General features: G+C 31.8%; 1 pseudogene; it reads left to right on the top strand.

Annotated features, from left to right (window-relative positions):
- Nucleotides 1-252: 252 nt before the first annotated feature.
- LOC110038634 lies at nt 253-668 on the top strand (annotated as a pseudogene).
- The last annotated feature ends 11,812 nt before the right edge of the window (nt 669-12,480 follow it).

The following is a 12,480-nucleotide window of genomic DNA, read 5'->3' as shown; positions in this document are numbered from 1 at the left end:
AAAATAATAATATAATGCATAAAATTGCAATATATATAAACCCTCAACGAGATATAGGAGCCAAGGAACTCACGACGGGAGTTTGTTCTGGGAAGGAATAGACGGGAGCAAGGGCTCTGGAATGAGAAGAGGAGTTTGTGAGAGAATCTGTGATGGAGAATAACATCAGTAAAAAATAAGATTGCAATTGCACAGACCTATTCTTATCCTTTTCTGCCAGATCAGAAATAGGATTGGAAAGCTGCTTGATAGCTTGTTGAAAATGACAAGCTAAGAAATGAAATCGAGAAGCCTTAACCGCACTCCGCAAAGTTGCTCGCACAACAAAATCTAGTGTCCCATCTCCTTTCAAGAAAATTTTGGAAGATCTAGCGGGAGTAGATTCAAGACCTTTAGAGAAGGAAATTTGTCCAAAATGTGGAGGTCATGATCCCAAGGAACATACTTGGATGATGTTACGAGGTGCTGATATTTTTGCTCATTTGCCTTTTCATGCCGTTCACACAATTTTAGAAAAAGATCAAGATAGACTAGATTACGACACGAAGACATTACAAAGTTATGTGAAAGAGAAATCCTTAATCTTATCTGAAAGAGGAGCTCTTGCAGATGCGATTAATCCAGGCATTCTTAAGTCCCTGGTCATGTTAAAAGATGAGCGTAAATGAACAAATGTGGCAATGGCGCGCACCAATCTCTTGCCCTTTTCTCCTATAGAATCTCAATATTGGCATGTTTGTATTTATTTTTTGTAAATTTACTTTGAAAAATGTAACGGCTACCTGGAGGTCGAGATGATAGTTTAAATCAGAAGGGAATGAACAATTAATTGATTGAACATAGTTAAACTTTTTGTGAGTAAAAATATACATATTAATTTCTATGGATTATGTGTCAAAATTGATTGAAGCAGTCACTTGACCTCAATGTGATGCTTGTAATGTTTCAAAATTTTTAATTAAAAATATTTTTACTTGATATGGAATGACGAGAGTAATCGTTTTCAAATAATCATTACTGAGAGAGGATTTCATTCTAGTAATGCAACAATTGCAAGGTTGGAAGAAAAATATAATTTTATGCATAAAATTGGAACTTCTTATCATCCCCAGACTAGCTGTTTAGTAGAAGTAACTAATCATGAAATCAAAGAATTTTAGAAAAAAACTATGAATCCTAATAAAATTGATTGGTCTGCTAGTTTAGATACTACATTATGTGCTTACAGGACAACTTATAAGAAACCTATAGGAATGTCCCCGTATATATTAATTTTTGGAAATAGTTGTCACTTACGTGTAGAATTAGAGCATAAAGACTAATGTGCTTTTAAGGAGTTCAATTTCAATTTGAAAATTATTGATGAGGAAAGATTATTGCAATTGAATTAGTTTGAAGAAATTAGGAATGAATCTTATGATAATGCTAGGATTTATAAGGAAAAAATGAAAGAATTACATGATTGGAAGATAATAAAAAAGTCATTTGAACCTAGAGAGAAAGTTTTATTATATATTACAAGATTGAAATTATTTTCTAGAAAACTGAAGTCTAGGTGGAAAGAGCCATTCACAATTGTAAAAGTTTGTCCCTATGGAGTTGTTAATATTGAAGATCCCAATACTGAAAAGATATTTAAAGTGAATGGGCACCGACTGAAATCATATTTTGATGGCCAAAGACTAGTTTTTAAAGAGACTGTAATGTTGGGTCACCCAGAGTAAAGGCTGGGAATGTCGGGCTGACGACATTAAACCAAGTGGCTTCTCACCATAGTGGCGAAAATGACTTAAAATGTTTCGAAAGGTAGTTTTTGGCTAGTTCTCCTCCTTATAGCTCCCAAAATTGGATTCCAAAGCTTATTTTATGGTTTCCAATGTTTTTTTTGGGGGGGGGGGGAATGAGAGAAGAGTCACTACTTTTCAAATTCAATGGCTTCTCACTCTAAAAATTCCGTGAGATTTGAAATTTTTAACCATTTGAAATTTTCAACCGAAGAAAGTTCATCAGTTTTGATGCTCAGAAGTTACATGATCAAGTTCTTGTGGAGAAGAGGGTAATCAAAGAAAGGGGATTTGTGAATTGAGGATTCAACACACTGAATACATGACTGGAAGAGATAGTTGCACAAAGATGCTAGGAAGTTCTTTGCTATACCACTGCCACCGTAGTTGTCCCTGTGGTGAAGGAGTTTTATGCAAATCAACATGGAATCAACCAAGGAATTGTCAATGTGCGAGGCAGGTGTGTACAATTCACTCCTTCAGGAATAAACGATATGTTTATGATTGAAAGTGTTCCTATTTGCCATTATGAAAAATTTGTCCCCACAAGAGATAATATGAACGAACTCTATCAATTGCTTATATTATTATGTTATGTTGGATTGCATTTACTTTCATTGTTGAATTTTATTTGTGTTTGTTGTTGGGTATTTTGATTTTTAGGATTCAGTTTTAGGATGTTTGGCTTGTTTTAAACACTGAATTAGATTTTGTTGGCTTGAAAACCGTTAGTTTGTAATAGTGCGGATTATATATATAAAAGTGAGTTTTGTGTTGTGTGAAATTTATTTATTAGAAAATTGTTTGATCATGAGTATAAGTGTTTATTTTAGTTAACTAGAGGTTGACGTAAAGCGGTACGCAACAGATTTCCTCAGAAAATGAAATCTAGAAAAATTAGGCATTGGAGCTTGAGGCGCCAGATTCCCAAAAACAACTAGCTGAGTTAAAAACCACAAAATCGCCCAGTAAAACTCCATTTTTACTCCTTGGTTCTTCTCCTACCTCTAAACCGCGATCTAGGGCTTGACATTAGGTGCTTTTGAGAAGATTATGAAGGCCAAAGATCTTAGATTTCATCTTCTCTTTGTAAGACCTTCACTTTAACCTAGAAAATTTTTTTATTTTCACCATGGATTTGTCCTACATTATGGGAGCTAAAAAAATTGGGATTTTTGATGAAGAAGCTTAAAGAAAACCCATGGTGAAAAGTTTCTTACCAAATAATCTTACTTGGCGAGTTAGATATTTGATTTTATGATTTATTTTGATTTTCTTTGGATTTTCATAGAAATTCCTATGCCTCCATGAGTAAAAAGTGGAAATCCTACGAGAAATTTTTACATAAGATAATTCGTCAATTGTAAGGCCCAACACAATTATAATACTGAAATGGACTCAAAAAAATTGATCCAAGAACAGACATTTGCAAACCCGGGTGGCGAGATCGAGAGGTTGATTGTCGCCAGAAATTGGGAGAGGTTTTTCTAATTCACTACAGTAGTGATACATCTAAAATATATAATGTTTTTATACACATTTTTATACCTATTTTTTGTGATATTGTGCTTTAATGAAAGATATTTGTGTATTTTTTTGTAGGTATAAACAAATGGATGAAAATGCTAAAAGGAGTGAAAAAGGGTCAAATTTGGAGCAGAAATGAGCTGGGGCACCTAAGCACCTAGGATTGACACCTAAGTGCTAGATGATCCATGCCTAAGCGCCAAGTACCTCGCGCTTAAGCGCCAAAGTTAGTTACTTGAAGAAATATTTAATTGAAGCGGAATTTTAAAGAGGTGATTGAAGCAACCCTTGATAAAAATGTGGGAAATAGTACATTTACACAAAAATTCATTCAATGGTCTTATGCAAAGTCAACTTCTAGAAGATTCATTGAATAGAGACACCTTCTTGAAGAGACATCAAGGCACCCCTTGGATTTTTATAAGAAAACACTTAGATTTTCCAAGAAAAGGGGCCAGCAACCAAACAACAAAGTTTACGGCCGGCGCCGACCACCTTTATTTTATTTTATTTTATTTTGAGGATTAGTTTGTATTGTGAGAGAAGGAACAAAATTCAAAGGAACTTCAAGGCATTTTGTGGAGAGAATTTGAGATAAGTTTTTATAATTGTGACTAGGTTTTTAATTTAGATTTCCTATTTTTGTGTTTGATTTCTACTTTTAATACACATGTTTGGCTATGTTTCTCCATGAATTTTCTGAGTAGTTTTCTTTATCTTTTTCCTTAAAATGATAAGTGATTAAGTGTTGAAAGGAAGTTGTGTGAAGTATTAGTCTTCAATGTTGTAAGAAGTTGTAATGATTCAAGACCTTGCACTTCATTTACTTATTGATTTGGCCAATTAAGATGTTAAAACTTGGTCTGAGAACATGTAAGATCCGAGATGGTATTATCTCAGTCAAGAAATGGTTGGAATCATATATTGATTTCATGAATGAGAATGTAGTTCATGGGGTTGAGTGCAAATAAATAGGGAAATATATTTTCAAGGGTGTAGAATTAGAGGACTTTAGAGTGACAGGCTAAAGTCCCCTATTTGATTTATAGTTTTAGGTTTTGATATGAGATGTTAACCCCTAGGTGAATAGAGAAGAGTGAACTCTAGAGTAAGAGCTAGTATCTTCCCTTCCTAGCCGATCTTCAAGACTATTAAAACTATAGATTAACCCATGTTCTTTATAGCATCTCTAGTAAGGGTAAAGAATATTACTACTCTTATTTGACACAACACATTTAGCATACTTCCACAACTAAATTTCTATATTTATCACTGATTCATGATAAAGAAAAATATATTTTATCTATATTACCTTCATCTTGCAAGTATTTTAATTAAGTTAATTAGTTTATCACTTTATTTTCAATTATCAAAAATCACAAAAACAATCAAACTTTCATTTCTATTATAACATCTTAAGTTTAAGTAAGAATATATATTGCTCAGTATTTTGTTATTTGAATCCAATCCTCTCTGTAGGTTTGATATTCAGGACTTAATCAAAAAATTCTATATTACTTGATAACGATACATATACTTCCGTAGTATCCAATATTGAAATAGTATAACTGCATTCTTATTTTCTTCATAGTGAAAAATTTACCTAGCCTTTGCTTGGGATCAAGTTTTTGGCGCTATTGAAAATTAAGAATAACTATTAAAGAAACTAATCATATAATCACATACATCTCATTTTATCTCTATCTATAGAATGTCGGGATCAAGTAGCTATTGTGCCTATGATCCGGGAGTTCCATGCCAACTTGAAATTCACTACTGATGATCTCATCTTCGTGAGAGGTAAGCAAGTTGAGTTTTCAAGAGAAAATATCATGCAATTTATGGATTATTAATTGTGAATATGCTGCATTTGTGATGACTGATTCATCATTGGATGCAGTAATTGTCTTTCTGACTGATGGAAGGGGAGAATGGAAAATTAAGAGTAATAATAAAGTTAATTTCTCCACTTCCATGATGACTTTTCAATCAAAAGTGTGGCATTACTTCATCTCTGCTAATTTGCTTCCAAAAATCATCTGAGTGAAGTAAGAAAGGATAGAGTTGTGCTAAACTTCTACATTCAGAAAATGTAGGCAGTAGATGTTGGTGCTCTTATAGTACATTATGCTTGGAGTATAGTCAGAAGTGCTATAGCTAGTGGTTTGGGATATCTTACCCTAATTTTGACTTTATGTAAACAATCAAGAGTAGAGTCTCATAGAAATGAAGAAAATCTTCATCCACAAAATCCTATTGTACGGTCCAAAGATTTGAATCATTTGCTGAGTCCAGGAGTGGAGGTAGTGACAAACCCTCAACATCTGCTACAGGGTCATCTATTTCTCACTTTACTTCACTTGAGAATATTATGAAGCAGCTTATTATTCAACAAATGGTTATTGTAAATATGCAAAATAGGATTGAAGGAATTGAAGTAAGGAATGCTTATAATGATGAATATAAGCAGAGGAGAGTTTAACAATATATAGTTAAGAATGATATTGATTTTTAAAATTCTATGGTAAGACGTCATAGGGGTGATTATAATGTGGAATTTCCAACTTGCCCTAGTTTCACTCCTTATGCACCAGATCATGAAGAAGAAGAAGAAGAAGAAGAAGAAGAAGAAGAAGAAGAAGAAGAAGAAGAAGAAGAAGAAGAAGAAGAAGAAGAAGAAGAAGAAGAAGAAGAAGAAGAAGATGATGATGATGATGATGATGATGATGATGATGATGAGGAAGGGGATGAAGACTGATATTTTAGGAGTTTTATGAACTTTGTTTGTCATTTTAATTTTTTGTAGTTTATTTTATTTTGAAAATGTTGAGATATGAAATTTCATTGTAATATTGTGCTGTGGACCTAATTTTAATAGTAACTATAGATTTTTACTTTTTCTGCATTTAAAGTCCCCAATTTGATTTATATTTTTAGGTTTTGATATGAGATGTTAGCCCTTAGGTGAAGGGAGAAGAGGCAACTCTAGACTGAGAGCTAGTATCTTCTCTGCTAGCTGGTCTTCAAGACTATTAAAACTATAGATTAGCCAACATTCTTTATAGCATCTCTAATAAGGGTAAAGAATATTACTGCTCACAACACATTTAGCTTACTTCCACAACTGAATTTCTATATTTATCACTGATTCATGGTAAGGAAAAAGACATTTTATCTATTTTACCTTCATCTTGCAAATATTTTTATTAAGTTAATTAATTGCTCACTTTATTTTCAATTATCAAAAATTACAAAAAGAATCAAACTTTCATTTATATTATATCATCTTATGTTTGAGTAAGAATATATTATGCTAAGTATTTTAATACAATCCTCCTTGTGGGTTTGATATTTGGGACTTAATAAGAAAGTTTTATATTACTTAATAACAATACATATATTTGCGTAGTATCCCATATTGAAATATTATAACTACATTTGGATCAACTTTTTGGTACTGTTGCAAAATAAGAATAACTATTAAGGAAATTAATCATATAATCACATACATCTCATTTTACATCTATCTATATAGAATATCGAGATCAAATTTTTTACGCCGTTGCCGTAGAGGAGGAGAAATATAATAGTAATTTGCCAAAAAGATTTTCAAAAGAAGAAGTTTTTGGATAACAAAATTTTTAGTAAGTCTTATTTAAACTTTAAGATTTATTTTAGTAATATTGTAATGTTATTTTTATATAAAGTTTTTGTTAGTGTGTTTTTTATTTCCTTTTATTTTGTTTTATTTTTTGTGATTTATAGTAATGTATACGTAGTTCAGGTTCCGCAAGACTTGTGCCTTACTATTCTGAATTAGAGAGAACTAATAGAAAAAATTAAAAATTAAAAATTACTAAAAAATTTCAAGAAATGACAAATCAAAATAATTAAAATGTTGAAGATTTTAGACCTTTAAGAGACTATGCAGACCCTATGGTTAATGAACTTCATTGTAGTATTCAAAAACCCGTTGTACTGGCTAATTCGTTCGAGCTTAAACTTGATATTATCCTAATGGTATCAAATAATCAGTTTGGTGGAGCACTAACTGAAGATCCAAATTTACATCTTGCCAATTTTCTAGAATTGTGTCCTACATTTAAATATGATGGTGTATCAGATGATGTTATAAGACTTAGATTATTTCCTTTCTTACTGAGGGATAAGGCTAAGATATCGTTAAACCTAGATCTATCAGAACTTGGAGTGATTTAGCATAGAAAGTCCTTACTAAATATTTTCCACCATCAAAGACTGCGAAGCTTAGAAATAATATTACATCTTTTAGCCAGTTTGAAGGGGGATCTTTTTATGAAGCATGTGAGTGATTTAAAGAACTCTTAAAAAAGTGTCCACACCATGTTATACCAGATTGACTAACAATTCAAACATTTTACAATGGATTAGCAGGATCTCTTAGATCTATTGTCGATGTCGCTGCTGGTGGTTCATTGATGTCAAAAACATTAATGAAGCTTACGCATTAATAGAAGAGATGGCTATCAATAATTTTTAATGACCTTATGGAATGGTAAATCTTAAGAAAGTAACCAATGTTCATGAAAATGATGCTTTTGCCATGCTAAGAAATCAAGTTGCTTCAATTTCAAAGAAGTTAGTCAATTTGGAATGAACTTTTCTCAACCAATTACTATGATTGAAGAGATTTCATTCTCAATATTATTATAAACTTTGAATGTCATAAATAACAAGCAGAATAACCCATATTCAAATTATTATAACCCAGGTTGGAAGAACCATCCTAACTTCAATTGGAATAATAATACGAGTGGTAATAATCAACAATGGAGGAAAATTCAAGTAAACCCTTTAGGAAACTGGAACAACCAAGGTAATAGTAATTATAGACCTACTTATCCTTCAAGTTTCAATAATAATCCACAATTTAAGGAGAAGAAGTTGTATATAGAAGAAGTATTGTTACAAATGGGAAATCAGTTACAAAGTCAAGGAGCTACAATTAGAAATATTTAGAATCAACTTGGACAAATAACAAATTCATTAAGTAATAGATCCCAAGGAACACTTCCTAGTAATACAGAAGTAAAACCAAAAGACTAGAATAAAGAGCAAGTAAAAGTCGTTCAAGTCATAAGGGGAAGAGAATCAGAAGGTAGAGTTAAAAAAGAAACTAAAGTAGAGAGAGAAGAGATTGAAGAACCAAAAGTGGACGCTCTGAAAGGTTTAGAGAGACCTATTTCTTCAGTTAAAGTTGATTTGGAAAAAACACCACCTCCATTTCCTCAGAGGCTTCGACAACAAAGGTTGGATAAGCAATTTTCAAAATTTTTGGAAATTTTTAAGAAACATAAAATTAATATTCCATTTGCTGAAGTCTTAGAACAAATGCCAAGCTATGTGAAGTTTATGAAGGTTATTCTTAAAAAAAAATAGAATTTTGAAGATAATGAGACTGTTACACTTAGTGAGGAGTACAGTGTTATAATTCAGAAAAAAACTTCCTGAAAAGCTTAAAGAACATGGTAGCTTTACAATTCCATGTGCAATAGGAGATAGATTTTATGAGAAGGCTTTATGTGATTTAGGAGCACACATCAAGCTTATGCCATTATCAATATTTAAAAGATTGGGATTAGGAGAAATAACCTTGACTACTGTAACTCTGCAGTTAGCAAATAGATCAATAACATAACATAAAGGAGTTACAGAAGATGTCCTAGTGAAAGTGAATCAATTTATCTTTCCTATTGATTTCATTGTGCTAAACATGGATAAAGATAAGGAGACACCTATCATTTTGGGGAGACCTCTCATATCCCCAAGAAGACTAATGATAGATGTGCAAAAAGGAGAATTATCTATGTGCATCAATGATTAAACTATTATATTTAATATTTCAAAATCAATGAAGTACCCTACAAAAGGTAAAGATGATGAATGCTATCGAATGGATGTTATAAGATATTTAAGTGGATGCCATTTCAAAACAATTTATGAAGAGAAATTTGAGATGAAAGAGTTGGAACATGAGAATGAAGAGGAATTTGAGAGGAATTAGATCAATATGAAGATTTATATAAGGAAGATTCAAATTATGTTCAAGAAAGTTTTGAAGTTTCAGACACAACAGGGAAAGATACATCTTTTGTCCATCAATTGAAAACTTCCTAAACTTGAGTTGAAGTCGTTTCCTGAACATTTAAAATATGCCTTTTTAGGTGATTCCTTAACATTACCTGTTATAATTTGCTCGAAATTAACTACAAAAGATAAAGAGAGTTTGATAAAAATTTTAAAGATTTATAAGAAAGCCTTTGGATGAACAATTGCTGATATAAAAGGAACCAGACCTTCAATTCGTCTGCATAGAATTCATATGGAAGAGAACTGTAAACCCAGGGCTGATCCTCAAAGGTGATTGATTCCAGTTATGAAAGAAGTTTTTAAGAAAGAAATTTTAAAGTGGTTAGATGTTGGAATTATCTACCCTATTTCAGATAGTGCATGGGTTAGTCCAATTTATTGCATTTGTAAGAAAGATTCTCAAGTATTATTAGAAACTTTTACAAGTCCTTATGGTACATTTGCTTTTAGGAGAATGCTCTTTGGTTTATGTAATGCACCTACTACATTTCAAAGATGCATGATGGCTATTTTTTGTGATTTAATTGAAAAAGGGATTGAATTTTTTATGGATGATTTTTCAATGTTTGGAACTTCATTTGACTTATGTTTAGAACATTTATCAAAAGTTCTTATGCGTTGTGAAGAAACAAATTTAGTCCTTAATTGGGAAAATTGCCAATTTATGGTAGCAGGAGGAATAGTTTTAGGACATCAAATTTCAGAAAATAGTATGGAAGTTGACCCTGCAAAAATTCAAGCGATCACTAATTTACCTTACCCAACAAGTGTAAAGGAGATTAGGATTTTTTTAGGCCATGCTGGATTTTACAGGCAATATATTAAATACTTTTCAAAAATTGCGAAGCCTTTATGCCATTTACTTGAAAAAGATGTAATTTTTAATTTTGATGAAGAGTGCCTAAAACCTTTTGAATTATTAAAAGAAAAATTAGTCAATGCACTAATTATTGTTTCACTAGATTGGGAAAAACCTTTTGAATTAATGTGTGATGCTAGTGATTATGCTATTGGAGTTGTTTTACGACAAAATCATGATAAGAATTTCAAGGTTATGTACTATGCTAGAACTCTTAATGAAGCTCAAATTAATTATATCACAACTGAGAAAGAGTTATTAGCAGTAGTATATGCTTTTCATAGGTGGAACTAAATGTATAGTGCTTACAGATCATTCTGCTATTAAATATTTAATGAAAAAGAAGGATGCAAAACTAAGATTGATAAGATGGATTCTTCTTTTGCAAGAATTTGACTTTGAAATAGTAGATAAGAAAGGAGCTGAGAATCAAATTTCTGATCATTTGTCCAGGCTTGAATTAGAAAAACCACTCTATTTTTAAAAATAAATTACATAACTCTTTCCAGATGAAAAATTATTCAATATTAATGAGTGGTGTGTTCCATAGTATGCCGACATTATGAACTTCATTGTTAGTGATATTATACCCTTGGAATGACATACCAACATAAGAGAAAATTTATATCTGAAGCAAAGAATTATTTTTGGGATGACCAATTTTTTTATAAACAAGGAAAGGATCTTATTATTCGAAATGCGTGCCTTTAGAAGAAACTTATGAAATTATCCAAAAATGTCATAATTCTTATTTTGGGGGGACATTTTGGTGTTAATAAAACAACATAAAAAATTTTACAATATATATTTTATTGGCCTTCAATCTTTAGAGATTTTAATGCTTACATCAAAACTTGTGATGATGTCAACGAGTAGGCAATACTTCTAGGAGGAATGAGATGCTCCTCAAATATGTGTTAGAATTTGTGATATTTGATGTTTGAGGATTAGATTTCTTGGGACCATTTATACCATCTTTTAAAAATTTATATATATTGTTAGCAGTATATTATGTATCCAATTGGGTAGAAGTTGTTGCTTTACCTCGATGTGATGCTCAAAGTGTTGCAAAATTTTTCAGGATGAATATATTTTGTAGATTTGAAATGTATAGAGTAATCATAACTGACAGGGGAAGTCTTTTTAGAAATGTAATAATGGAGAAATTTTTAAGGAAATATCATATTAACCATAGAATTGCTATTGTTTATCATCCTAAGACAAGTGGTTTGGCTGAATTATCCAATCATGAAATTAAAAGAATATTGGAAAAATTTATAAATCCAATTAAAATGGATTGATTAGCTAAACTTGACTATGTTTTGTGGGCTTATAGGACTACATACAGAACTTCTATAAGAATGTCCCCATACAGGCTAATATTTGGGAAAGCGTGTCACTTACCAGTTGAACTTGAGTATAAAGCATATTGAGCAATTAAGGAATTTAATTACAATTTGAAAGATGCTGGTGAGAAAAGATTGTTGCTATTAAATGAGCTTGAAGAGACAAGGAATGAATCTTATGAAAGTGCTAAGATTTATAAAGAAAAGATTAATATGTGGCATGATTGGAGGATTCTTACTAAAAACATTCAGCCAGGGCAACAAGTTTTACTTTATAATGCAAGGTTAAGATTATTTCCAGGCAAACTTAAGTCCAGGTGGAAGAGCCCATTTATTGTGATGAAAGTTTATCCCTATGGAGCTGTGGATATTAAAGATCCTAAAATTGATAAAATATTTAAAGTGAATGGTCACAGGCTGAAATCCTACTTCTTAGGTGACCAACTTAAATTAAATAATTTTTTGATGTTGGGTCAACCAGAATAAGCACTGGTTAGGTCGAACTGATGACGTTAAACCAAGCGCTCTGTGGGAGGCACCCCAAAGTTATCTGGGTGTTTATTTTTTATTGTCATATTGTTGTGTGTGAATTAGAAAATTTTGGTAGTGTTGACCTCATTTTTGGTTGAGGTTTAGTTTTTTTTCTCTTTAGTAGCCTAGGGTCTAGACATAAGACTTTTCCTGTTGACTATTCCTAGAAAACTAGACTTGGAACCCTCACAATTAGAAATTCTACCCTCTTGAAGTTTCACATGTTGGTCTCAACCTCTAAACACTTAGTAGGTGGGGTCACTGTGGGGGAAACTCAGGATGAGTCACCCTTAGGATTGCTGGA

This window comes from Phalaenopsis equestris, unplaced genomic scaffold (assembly GCF_001263595.1).
Source record: "Phalaenopsis equestris unplaced genomic scaffold, ASM126359v1 Scaffold233361, whole genome shotgun sequence".
In the NCBI taxonomy this organism is placed as follows: domain Eukaryota; kingdom Viridiplantae; phylum Streptophyta; class Magnoliopsida; order Asparagales; family Orchidaceae; genus Phalaenopsis; species Phalaenopsis equestris.
Note: the sequence above shows the minus strand (reverse complement) of the source record. Positions and strands in the feature narration are given on the sequence as shown.